The sequence below is a fragment of the Geotrypetes seraphini genome, chromosome 7 (genome assembly GCF_902459505.1).
Source record: "Geotrypetes seraphini chromosome 7, aGeoSer1.1, whole genome shotgun sequence".
Lineage (NCBI taxonomy): Eukaryota > Metazoa > Chordata > Amphibia > Gymnophiona > Dermophiidae > Geotrypetes > Geotrypetes seraphini.
Window position 1 is genome coordinate 171838877 of NC_047090.1, and position 12984 is coordinate 171851860.

The 12984-nt window shown below is 44.7% G+C and overlaps 1 protein-coding gene across 7 annotated transcripts in view; it reads left to right on the top strand.

Moving 5' to 3' along the window:
• The window catches only part of LOC117363436 (serine protease inhibitor 2.1-like), a 192244-nt gene that overhangs the window by 117482 nt on the left and 61778 nt on the right, over positions 1-12984 (top strand). The window contains exon 1 of one of the 7 annotated variants that reach the window (XM_033951167.1): positions 7727-7770. The exons of the other annotated variants lie outside the window; for them this stretch is intronic. The gene's annotated coding sequence lies outside the window, so the exon portion shown is untranslated. Of the gene's footprint in view, positions 1-7726; positions 7771-12984 lie in introns of those variants that run through there. 7 annotated transcript variants of the gene reach the window in all.

Consider the following 12984-nt stretch of genomic DNA (forward strand, 5'->3'; position numbering starts at 1 on the left):
TGGGCTGTATCAAGGAATCCCCCTGCAAGAATAGATTTATGTTATAGTTCATCTTATTCAAAATAATCTTAATAAATTTAAACCAGTAAATAGAGCAAAACATTCAGCAATACCTTATATCAAGCGACTCATGCTTCCCGCTATAGATTTTTAAATCAGGAAACATGGCCGCGGCGTTCTCGGCTATAAATAGCCATAGTACTTTGTTTGAAAAACGGGGTGACGTACTAGCCGGCGTGAAACACACCTACTGCCTGATTGGCCAACTAAGGCCGTTTTAAATTAAAGAGAACCATTCGATTTCAGCATTCAAACCTAAAGGCATAACAGTATTTAACATATATATCCATTTCTGTTCCTTAAAGTTTAGTTTTTCTTTGATATTTCCACCCTCCCATCTACCCACAACCTGATCTATGACCCGCCATTTGAGATCCGAAATTTTATGCTTTTTCTCCCTCCAGTGTTGAACAAGGGGAGCCTCTAAGTTCCCTGTGTTAATCCTGGATTTATGTTCATTTAAACGTACATTAATTTTTCTACTCGTCCGCCCTATATAGAGCAATTGACAAGGACATAAGATCATATAGATAACCGAAGAGCTCTGACAGGATGTATTAAACCGAGCTCGGTAGGTCTTATTGGTCCGCGGATCATTCCATACAGGACCCTGTAGCGTTAAATCGCACCATTGACATTGGGTACAAGCTTGATGGTTAAATATAGTCCCATCATTTCTTCTTTTGATTTCATATCGATAAGTAGATAGAAGTTCTCCCACCGTCCTCCCTCTCTTATACGAAGCAATCGGATAATTCTGAAACTGGGAGCTCAGCTGAAGAATCTGCCAATGCTTTTTAATCACAGCAAAAAATGCGGTACTGAGAGGTGTAAAAGGTAATACTGCTATCAAGTGATCATCCTGAGTGTCTTCATTTTTTTCTCTAAGGAGAAAGGATCTTTGAGCATACTTCGCCCTAAGGTATGCTCGCCGAACAGATTTTCTAGAATAACCCCTCTCATAGAATCGACCACTAAGTATCTTGGCTTGTTTTTCAAATTCTTCCTCAGAAGAACATAATTTCCTAATACGTAGGAATTGGCTCACAGGAATATTAAACTTAAGAAAAAAAGGGTGAAAACTGGAGAAATGAAGGAAATGATTTCTATCCACTTCTTTCCTAAACAGCGTTGTTTTAATTTGTTGATTTTTATCTTTCATCAATAGGATATCAAGAAATGAAATATGGTCTTTATGATAGGTCATAGTAAAAAAACAGGCAGGGGTTGAGAGAGTTAAGCCAGGTTAAAAAACTTTCCAGTTCAGGTTCAGATCCATCCCCAAAAATTAAAATATCATCCAAATATCTCTTCCAGAGGATAACATGTTGGAAATTAGGAGCAGAGAAAACTTTATGTTGTTCAAAAGAAGCGACATATAGACTAGCTACCGATGGAGCTAGGGTAGCTCCCATTGCAACCCCCTGAATTTGCTTATAGAAATCCCCATCGTACCAAAAGAAATTTTCAGTTATCACTAATCTGGCTAGTTCAAAAAGCCATTCATGATTAAATCTACCCAAATCTTTTAGCATAAGAACTTCTTTAATCACATCCAAAGCAGCCTCTTGAGGTATTTGTGTATATAAAGATGTTATATCAAGAGTCACAAAGAAAGTAATGTTGTCAGCATTTTTATTCTCTTCAATTATGCGTAACAGATGGGCAGAATCTTTTAGGTAAGATGGAATTTTCGGGACTTCAGAGTTTAAAAAATGGTCCACAAATTTAGACAACGGTTCAAGAATCGATCGTCGAGTGGAGACAATGGGTCGTCCCGGAGGGGCTTGAAGTCTTTTGTGTATCTTAGGCAGCATATAAATTTTTGGAGTAGAAGGACCTTCTTCCAAAAGAAACCCTGCTTCCTTTTGAGTTAAAAACTTCCTTTTAGTACCTTCTTCTATAAGTTTTTCTATTTCTAATTTAAGTGCTTCTGTTGGATCTTTGTTCAGCTTCATATAGGCCGCCGTATCTGACAACTGTCGGCAGACCTCTATTTGATACGCTCCTCGGTCTTGAATAGTAATGGCGCCCCCTTTGTCAGCTCTCATGATAATTATATCAGAGTTGTCTTGTAATTCTCTAAGGGCCATCCTTAAAGGTTTTGTAAGATTAAAGTTCTTATTTTGTCCATCATAATGTTCTTCCAGCTTATCAAGATCAGTAAGTACTAAATCTCTAAAGGTTGAAAGAAAAGGTTTCAAAAACCCAGGGGGGCACCATTTTGATGGTCGTTTCATAATTGAGATATCCATTCCAGGAGGATTTTCTTCAAAAAATATTTTCAATTGAAGCTTCTTCCTAAAGAACCGAAAAAAAGCAATTCTCATCATAAAGGAGTCATATTTCACCGCAGGGACAAATCCTAGACCGAACTGGAGGACTTGAGTTTGAAAGTCTGAAAGCGTGGTAGATGACAGATTTATAATTAATGTTTCTGATGCTGTTGATGTTGTTTCGATCTTAGGCTTGGGCCTATTTGATCACGAGATCTCTGCACAAATTTCCCTCTCCCTTTGGAGGATTCGAATTGTTTTAGAGACGACGTTGAGCTGTCTTCAGTAGTTGATTGTATACTGGAACTATCAGTTGTTTCTCCGCTACTTCCTTCAGAGGTGCCAGAAGATCCGTCAAATGCCACTTTTTTATTATTAACGTTATTAGTATTATATGTCCCTTTTGGGTTTCCCCTTATTTTATTACCCAATGATTTTTTCATCCAAGTATATACCCGGTCATATTGGTAATCGCGTTCATCACGCTTAAATTTCTTGATTTTATTTATACGTAGGGAATCTTTGAAAGTTGAAATCGCTATCAACAGCCATGGGAACATGCTAATTTAGCAAATCTTCGCTGCTGTCCGCTGACATCATTTGCATGCGTGATTTTTTGAGAATCACTTGCTTTTTTTAATTCGCTATCAAAAATTAGCAGCTAGGAGTGGGTGTGTGATGTGTGTGTGTTCTAGCTCCATTCCTGAAACAACAGAACCAAAAAGAGGAAAGTCCAACCTTATCTGCAGTGAAAAAACCAACCAGGAACAAACAAGCCAAAACTGCAGATATGTACAACGATGTAGGCAAAATTTATTGTGACAACCAAACTATATATTAAAACCTTTTTACCAAACAGGGGACACCGCTGGACCACCAGGGATTCAAAAAGGTACGCAGAGGGAGGCAAAAAAATTGTCAGAGTTGGCCAGTGGCGTACCTAGCATAAGTGACACGCGGGGCCCATCATTTTTTGACACCCCCCCCCCCCACCACCACCTGTACAAAAAACATGATTTTTAGTAACAAGCCACATGTCACACATGAGTGAGTACCTAGGAAAAGGCAGCATCTTACATACTGCAGTGAGGTCAATACACCCATTGTAAAACTAAACAAGCCAGGCTGGTACAGATCAATCCTACAGTCAATCCTAACAAAAAACCATGTCTTTTGAACACACAGAACACAGAAAACACCTTCGCCTAGTATGGAATATGTAATCACAAACTAACCCCTCCCTCTTTTACAAAACTGTAGTATGGGTTTTAGCCATGGTGTTAATAGTTCTGACGCTCATAGAATTCTGAGCATCAGAGTGGCTACCACCACGGCTGGCGCTAAAAAACGCGCCACAATTTTGTAAAATGGGGGGATAAAATAGAAAAACATAGACAAAGATTAAATTGAACCAGCAAGAAGCTGGACTCGGCATACAATGCAACACCATAGAAACAGTGACACATGTCTCCTAAAGCAATAAATAAATAGAAAATTTTTTTCTACCTTTGTCTTCTGTGGTTTCTGCTTTCCTCATCTTCTTGTAACTCTCTTCCTTCTGTCTGCCGTCTCTCTTCCCCTATATGGCATCTTCTCTCCTTCTATGCCCCTTCCAGAAACTGTATGCCTCCCCCTTCCATCTCTCCTTTCGCCCCATTGGTCTGGCATCTCTCTCCTCTCCTTCCCTCTCCCACACCTCTCCTCTGCAATCCATTTCCTTTTTTTCCCTCATTTTCCTTTTCAATTTATTTTCTGCATCTGTCTAGATTACGTTCTTACTACCCTCTCATCAATGTCCTTTTTTACTGTCTACCTAAAGCTTACCACCTCTTTCCCTCACCCCTCGAGTGTTTCCCTAACTCAATCCTTTTCTCCCCATCATGTGCACTCCTTTTATTTATCCCCGCCTTCCATCATGTACCCTCTTTCTCCAACCCTTCCATCTAGTACCTTCTCCTCTCTCTGTCCACTTCCATCCAGCGTCTGCTCCTCTTTCTCTCCTCCAATTTCCTTCCTGCATTTGCTCCCTTATCTCTCCCATCTGCAGTTCCATCCAGCATAGGCTCCCCACTATCATCCAATATCTGCCCTTTCTCTCGCCATCCACCCCTCTTCAATCAGCATCTGCCCCCTTTCTTTCCCTCCAATATCCTTCCCCCTTATGTCTCTCCCCTTTCTCTGTACATCAATTCTATCAGCACCACCCTTCCATACCACCCTGCCCCCTTTCTTTCCCTCCACCACTCTTCCATTCCAGCAATCTTGCTCCTTTCTCTCCATTCATCAAGGTCCCACGATGACTGTAGCTGCCGGCTACCAGTCCACCCCACTCCGACGTACTTGTTCTGGAGTGGACTCAGCAGCCGCATGCTGAAAGGTCCCGCGATGACTCGTCTGCTGGCTCTGCTCCGGAAGAAGTAAGTTACGTCGGAGGGGGTGGACCCGGCAGACGCAGGGAGTTGTGGCAAAGTCCCACAATGACTGCGTCTGCCGGGTCCACCCCTTCCGACGTAACTTACTTCTTCCGGAGCAGAGCCAGCAGATGAGTCATCACAGGACCTTCCTGCACCTCAGCGCAGCTGCCGACTCTGCTGCAGAAAAAGTAAGTCAGAGGTAAGGTGACCATTTTTTTTTTTCATCAAAAGGGAACATCTATTAATCGACTGTATCCTTTCTTTCATTTCTTTCTTTCTGCACTCAGGCCCAACAATTGTCCCTTTCTATTCCCTCCCTCCTTCCTTCCCATGTCCTTAGTGCCCCCAGTGCCTCCTTCCTGTGTCCATGGTGCCCCTAGTGTCTCCTCATGTCCTTAGTGCCCCCAGTGCCTCCTTCCTGTGTCCATAGTGCCCCCAGTGCCTCCTTCCTGTGTCTATGGTGCCCCCAGTGCCTCCTTCCTGTGTCCATAGTTCCCCCAGTGCCTGTGTCCATAGTGTCCCCAGTGCCCCATCCTGTGTCCATAGTGCCCCCAGTGCCTCCTTCCTGTGTCCATAGTGCCCCCAGTGCTTCCATCCTGTGTCCATAGTGCCCCATCTTGTGTCCATAGTGCCCCAGTGCCTCCTTCCTGTGTCCATGGTGCCCCCAGTGCTTCCTTCCCGTGTCCATAGTGCCCCCAGTGCCTCCTTCTCGTGTCCTTAGTGCCTCCTTATGTCCCCCCCCACTACCTTCCAGATTTTCTCCATCCCCAAAGCCAGCCTGTCTGTCTGCCTTCCTATCTCCCTCCCTTCCTGCTGCGCTAAAGCCAGCCAGCTTGCCTGCCTACATCCTGCACTACCTACCGCGGAAAAAAAAAAGCGCCTCTCCCCTTACTTTCTCCCGGTCCATGCCTGCAATCTTACCTCCACCCGCCGACAAGAAGTCTTTCCGACATCAATTCCGACGTCAGAGAGGACGCTCTGGGCCAGCCAATCACTGCCTGGCTGGCCCGGAACGCCCTCTCCGACGTCTGAATTGACATCAAAAAGACTTCTTGTCGGCAGGAGTGTTGCGGCGGGGCCAGGGGAAAGGAAGGGCAGGAGGACCTGGCCGGCTGTGCACCCGGGGCGGACCTCCCCCCCCTGACCCTCCTTGGTACGCCACTGGAACTCATAAAGGAATACATGAGAAATAAGACCCCTGTGGAACTCCAGAAAAAGTTCCAGCTTTTAGAGAAAACTCCATTTTTTTAAATTGAAATTTTACAAATACAAAAGTATAAGAATAAAACAAAACAATAAGCTGCAGATAACAAAATATACCTAATAATATGCAAAATATAGTATAGTTAATATACAAAATAAAGTTAATTAGGATTTACATCAGTCCTTACATATTCATCAAGAGGGATTTTTGTGAATCTAGCTGTTATTTTGTTTGAACTCCATTCTTGATCCCACAATAGCTCTGATAATTTTTAGGAAAATGTTAAAAACTTAGGTAAGCAATTTTGTTGGGAATAATGTGGATATAATGTATGTTCCATTGTAATTCTCTGTGAATCCACAGTTCTCTCTTTATGTTAACCGCATAGAACTACGAGGTGTTTGCAATATACAAATGGAGTGTTTTGTTATGTTTTTAGAACTTTAGTGCTCCCCCGTGAATTTGCGGTCCCTGTCATTCGCGGTATTTTCCAACCACGAATGACCAGACAGGAGAGGGCAGCTGGAGCGCCAGCGAGTGAAGGAAATCACTCATGGTATGCTCCGACCACTTTTTCCTGTGCTAAAGTCGGGCCTCACCAATCAGGAGCTGTGTGTCAAAGCCAGCTTCATGAAAGCCAATCCAGGTCACAAGTGCATATCAAAAACCCAAATAGTAGCAGAATTCCATGCCACCAATCCAGGGCAAGCAGTGGCTTCTCCCATGTCTGTCTCAACAGCAGTTTATGGACTTTTTCCTCCAGGAATTTGTCCAAACCTTTTTTAAAACCAGCTGCATTAACCACTCTTACCACATCCTCTAGATCAGGGATAGGCAATACCGGTCCTCGAGAGCCCACAGGCAGGTCAAGTTTTCAGGATATTCACAATGAATATGTATGAGATGGATTTGCATGCACTTCCTCCTTGAAATGCAAATCTCTCTCATGCATATTTATTGTAGATAACCTGAAAACCTGACCTACCTGTGGCTCTCGAGGACCGAATTTGCCTATCCCTGATCTAGAGGATGTGGTAAGAGTGGTTAATGCAGCTGGTTTTAAAAAAGGTTTGGACAAGTTCCTGGAGGAAAAGTCCATAAACTGCTGCTGAGACAGACATGGGAGAAGCCACTGCTTGCCCTGGATTGGTGGCATGGAATTCTGCTACTATTTGGGTTTTTGATATGCACTTGTGACCTGGATTGGCTTTCGTGAAGCCGGGACTCTGGGCTAGAAGGAACGTTGGTCTGACCCAGTAAGGCTATTCTTATGGATCTCCAGCATTAGTTGTAGGCACTTTTAAGCATGTATTTCACTTATTATCCTAGTGTTCAATAAAGGAAAGTTGACAACTACTTGCCTCTATAGAATGGGTGTCACATAATGTAGATGTCCTGATGTGCAATTACCCACTAAATGTGGAACATTAATACTAACTAGAGATGCCTCCAAATTGCCTTGATTTATTTAACAAACTGCAGCGGCCAATAAACTTGATTTCTTTGAAATTAAAAAAAATTGCCCAATTTGGAAAAACTAAGGGGGGGGGGGGAAATTCATAGCTCAGCTAATTGTCAAAGCTAATATTTTATTACCAGAAATAGAGGCCATCGTGTTATTTCTCCTTCATAATTTATATGTTATCGAAACCGGTTTCATCATTGTGTACTGTGTCCTTCATTAACCCATACCTCAGTTGAGTGAGTTAATGTTCACTAAACTTTCCTGCTTGCATAATATCCTCACAAATTTGCCAGTATAAAACGGAGAGCAGCAGAGACTTCTGATGCTTCAGAAGGTCTTCCTGAAAAATCAGTAAGTATTACTTTAGTCATATGGGGATTTCAGGCCCCTGCTTCATCTGTTTTACAGTTTTCAACTTTTAAGGTTATTTACTTTCCCAACACTGAAATGTTTGCTCTTAAGTGGGCCCTTTGAAGGGGGCTGAGTGCAACCATTTTTGTGCAATATTTCACTACTCTCCTAAATTTAGCAGTATAAAAAGTGGGTGACCACATGGTGAATTTACAATGAGGAAAGAAATTAGTTGCTTAACGTTGATTTTCAGCATTAGATTCATAAATCTAGGCCAATCAAATGCTGTCCTAAAGTTATAAGCACAACTCTTAGGCTCTAAATCAAGATGGATTTTTAGCTGAAAACTTATGATCCTAAATTTGGCTGAAAATAGGGTTCATCTTTTTTTGAATATTGGGCATGAAGAGTTTATTTACATGTGCAGCAATTCTGTTAGGATATTTAATACAAGCAATGTAAAGAACAATCTTTTGCAAAATAATACTGGGCCAGCTCAAGGTATATGACACACTAGCAAACCTTAAGCCATGTACTCCCAAATAAGAGGATGGCCCCCATCCAGAAGCTCCCCTGTCTTACCCCTTTCTAGTTTAGCATATCCCCTTCCCTACCTTCTCTTCTTCCATACTTCCCTGAGGTTCTAAGAATCTCTCTTCCTTATCTCCCCACCTGATGATGTCATAAGGGACGTGCCAGAGTAAATCAGGGCAGTAGAAGGGCCCGAAGCAGCATGTGGAGACTGATGCAAGCGCTGCTGGAATCACCACCTTTGTAGTCCGGACCGCGGGAAGGGAAAGGGGGGGGAAGAAACGCTAATGCTGCTGCACAGTGGGGGGGGGAGGGAAATGGAGGGGGAAGGAATGCTGCTTTGCACAGACAGACAGAGAGAGGAAGGGAAACACAAAGAAAATAAGAAAGACACAGGGGCAGGTGCACAGGGAACTGGTGTGGAGGGAGGGAAATGGAGGGGGATGGAATGCTGCTTTGGATAGACAGACAGAGGGAGGAAGGGAGACAGAAAGAAAAGAAGAAAGACACAGGGGCAGGGAGATACACAGAAAGACAGACAGGCAAAGGGGGCCAGGGACAGAGACAGACAGAAAGGACAGCAGGAGCCGCGTCAGGAGGGGTGCGGGATGCGGCAGTGGGAACTTTTCCAATGGGTGCAACTGGGCGGCTGTCGGGAGCCTCTGATCAGGGGCAGAGCAAGGTAAGAGTATCATAGGGATAAGAAGGAGGGGGGATAAAAAAAGGAAGGGATGCCTACTGCTGGACAGGGGGAGAAGGAAACAGATGCTGATGGACAGGGGAAGTGAAGAAAAAGGAACGGAGGACTAATGTTGGATGGGGGAGAAGGAAAGAGGTGCTGCTGGACAGGGGGGAGGTAAAACAAAGGGAGAAGGGCTGCTGCTGCATAAGGAGAGCAGTGAAGGGGTGGTGGTGGACACAGTGGAGGTAAAAGGAAAGGAAAATGGACAGGGGGAGCAGGCAAGGGGTGGTGATGGACAGCCAAGGAAAAAGAAAGGCAGAAAGAAAGAAAGCGGCTAAGGAGAGAGAGAGAAAGAAAGAAAGACAGACACACACACATATGTTCTAGCACCCATTGATGTAACGGGCTTAAAGACTAGTATATAAATAAAAACCCAGCAGATCAGTTGAGAAAAGTCTTTATTCAAAATTCATTCACCACATTAAGGTGAAAAGCATAAAAATGCTAAAAGCTCGATATGGTCATGTTTTGCTCTCCTAAGTGCTGTGATGGACTAACGACACCAGGTATGGATCCAAAATGTCACCTCTTTGATTGAGAGTAGTTCTCTGTCCAGTTACAACTTGCAATTGTGTGGACTTTTCTCACAGGTCTGCTGTTTTTGTGCCATGCTACACTTAACACAAGGCTTTTATTCCCACCTGGTTGCAAGGTTTAATGTTACTTGGCTTTCTGGCTGGCATTATTCTGTCATTAAAGTATGACATAAATGCATTACTCCAGGTTGTACAGAGAGAATGACACGGGGATAAATTTTTCCCCGTCACCGCAGGAGCTCAATTTCCCCGTCCCGTCCCCGTGAGTTTTGTCGCTATCCCTGTCCCCGCCCCATTCCTGTAAGCTCTGCCTTAACCGCACAAACCTCGAACACTTATGATTTTAAAGTGTTTGAGGCCTGTGCAGATGAGGACAGCGTTTGCAGGAATGGGGCAGGAAAAGAACTCACAGGGATGGGTCGGGAAAATGAGTCTCAGCGGGGACGGGAAAAAATTTGTCCCCGTGTCATTCTCTACTTAGAGGTGTGGGGTGGAAGAGTTAGCCTAGTGATTAGCACCGCAGCTTAGGAAACTGGGTTCAATTCCCACTGCAGCTCCTGTGATTCTGGACAAGCCAGTTAACACTCCATTGCTCCAGGTACAAAATAAGTACCTATATGTAATATGCAGACTGTTTTGATTGTAACCACAGAGAGGCACTGTATCAAATCCCATTCCCTTACCATTTATTAAGCAAACATGAAAGTGGAATTCAACAGAACTGAAAATATTAAATGTAGCTAGAAGGAAAAAAAAGATCAATTTATCCATTCCATACACCACACCCACTGAGTCAGTGATTGCCTAGTCCAGGGGTGGGCAACTCCGGTCCTTGAGGGCCAGAATCCAGTTGGGTTTTCTGGATTTTCCCCAATGAATATGCATGAGATCTATTTGCATGCATTGCTTTCAGTGCATATTCCTCAGCAACAGCAGCAGAATGAATCCAGAGACTAGTGAGATAGCACACATCGACCAGCAGGTGGAGATAGAGAACTGATTAACAGGTGAACCTATTGGTTGGTACTCTCCCTGTAACCTCAGTATTTATCTCCCAGCAGGGGTTGGATGCTGTTCCACGAGCTCCTGGATTCTAGCTGGTTTTTTATTCCTCTACTGTTGAGAATTTTTCTCTTCAGTTAAATTGGGGTGCTTGGCTGAGCGGTGCTAGCTTTGGGAGTCACACATGGGCCCCCCCAGGTCCCTGCTCCACTCGCCTCTCCGGTAGATTGAGGTTCCTTCCTGGTCTTTGGTATTTTACTTCTTTCCCTGAGGCAAGACTTGTAAAAAAAAAAAAAAAGAGAGGAAGACCAGTGTGCTGCTGCGGGACGGTGCTTTGCTCTGAGTCCCAGCATTCAGTTACCAGCCTTATCAAATGGTGAACTTGGTAAGAGTTACCTTTTTTTGTCTTTGCTTGGGTGTTTTCGGCCGTTTGCTCGCTGGGATTGGATGCCGCGGGGGTTGTTTCGGCTGTGGCCTGATTTGCAGTGTGATGGCAGCAGAGGCGGTTAAGAGGTGTTCCCGCTGTGGGAAGCGGCGAACACCTTCGGGCCTCTGTTCCGCGGGTTGCGCGGACGCTGGGGGAGAGGATGTGCAGGTCGCATCTGATGCGATCTTGGTTTCCCGTGCGATCAAAGTTGGGCCTGCTTTTCCCACACGCGTGGCTGCGGCCATTCCGCTTCGGTGCACGTCGGCAGCCGCACCGGCGGGCACCTGTTCTGCTTCGTCTCCTTCCTTGGCGGGTCAGATTTCTGGGCAGGAGAACTCTTTTGCTCGGCAGGCTTCTTCGAGTCCGGTGGCGTTTCCCCCCGGAATTTGTTATGCTGATGCACAAGGTCTTTTTAATGCAGGGTTCTCAGCCTGCTCAGCGTCCAGACTATCCTTTGGATCTGGAGTTGGTCTTTCAGGCCGGTGGACCTCCTCTGGAGTCTCAAGCCACTAAGAGGTGCAGGGTGGCGCCTATGGACAGTGATGACCCTCTTGCGGACTTTGCCTTGTCTTTGTCACGGCCAGACTCCCTGGAAGACGGGGAGGTCACAGATTTAGACCTGGAAGATGCACTGGCTCAGGAGGTGGATTATCCTACCGCGCTTCGTCTTTTTCATAGGGAGAAATTACCGTCCTTTAATACCCGGGCGCTGCAGGGCCTTAATATTGCTCAGCAGGATTCTCTCGCGTCGAGCTCGGCTAATCCTCTTATGGCGGGCACGAAAAAAACCTGCGAAAGCGTTCCTGGTACATGAAGCGATGCTGGAGCTTATATCTGCACAGTGGGACACGCCGGAGGCTGGTCTTCGGGTGACGAAGGCTATGCGCCAGTTGTATCCCATCTCTCAGGTCGAGCTTGACAAGTTTAAGAACCCCAGGGTGGACGCTTTGGTGGCGGCGGTTACCAAGAAGACTACCTTGCCGGTTGAGGGAGGTATAGCCCTCAAAGACATTCAGGATAGGAAGATTGAATCTTCTCTCAATCTGTCCTTTGATGTGGCGGCGGTTACCTTGCAGGCGGCGGAGTGCAGTTCCTATGCGGCACAGGCTTGCCTTCAATGGGCTCAAGGTATGGCGGATAAAATGATGGAGACCGGGGGACTGTGCCGTCTCACTTTCCGGATATGGAAACGGGTCTAGCATATCTGGCAGACGCCCTTTATGATATTATTAGGGCTTCGGCGAAACAAATGGCTCTGTCTGTTGTTTCTCGACGTTCCTTGTGGCTCCGTCACTGGACGGCGGATGCGGCTTCTGAGCTTAGACTCGTGCGACTTCCCTTTAAGGGTCGTTTATTATTCGGGGAGGATTTGGACAAATTCGTAAAGGATTTTGGGGATACTTAATACTTAATTTAATAATTTCTTAAAGTCAGTAATTTTAATAGTTTACACCTTAGTGCTTAAATGTCTTCCCTACTGTGTTTTTCCTTTGTTTTGCTTTTACTTAACAAATGTATTTCAATACCCTTCTTACCTTATGTAATGTAAATATGTATTACCCAACGTAATTATTTATAGTTTGTACTGTTTGTTTCTTATTGACTATCTTTTTAATATGTACATCGCTTTGAATTTGATTAAGCGATTAATTAAGAAAAATAATAAACTTGAAACTTGCACGGTTGCCGGAAGATAGACCTAAAGCGACTTTGCGGGTGTCAGCTGCCAGAAACCGTTTCAAGGATGTTAAGAGATATCGTCCTGGCAAGCCAGCCTTTCCGACTTCTTCTGGTTCTTCCTATAACTCTAGACCTAGATTTTCGCAAAAAACTTCCTTTCGTCCTACAAAACCCCAACAGCCTCAGCCTCACCATACCCCAGCCTTATGTAATTCCCAATGATGGGACGTCGGCTCCCTCCGTCGTGCCAATCGGGGGTCGGCTGTCTTCCTTTCTGGTGGAGTGGGCCAAGATTA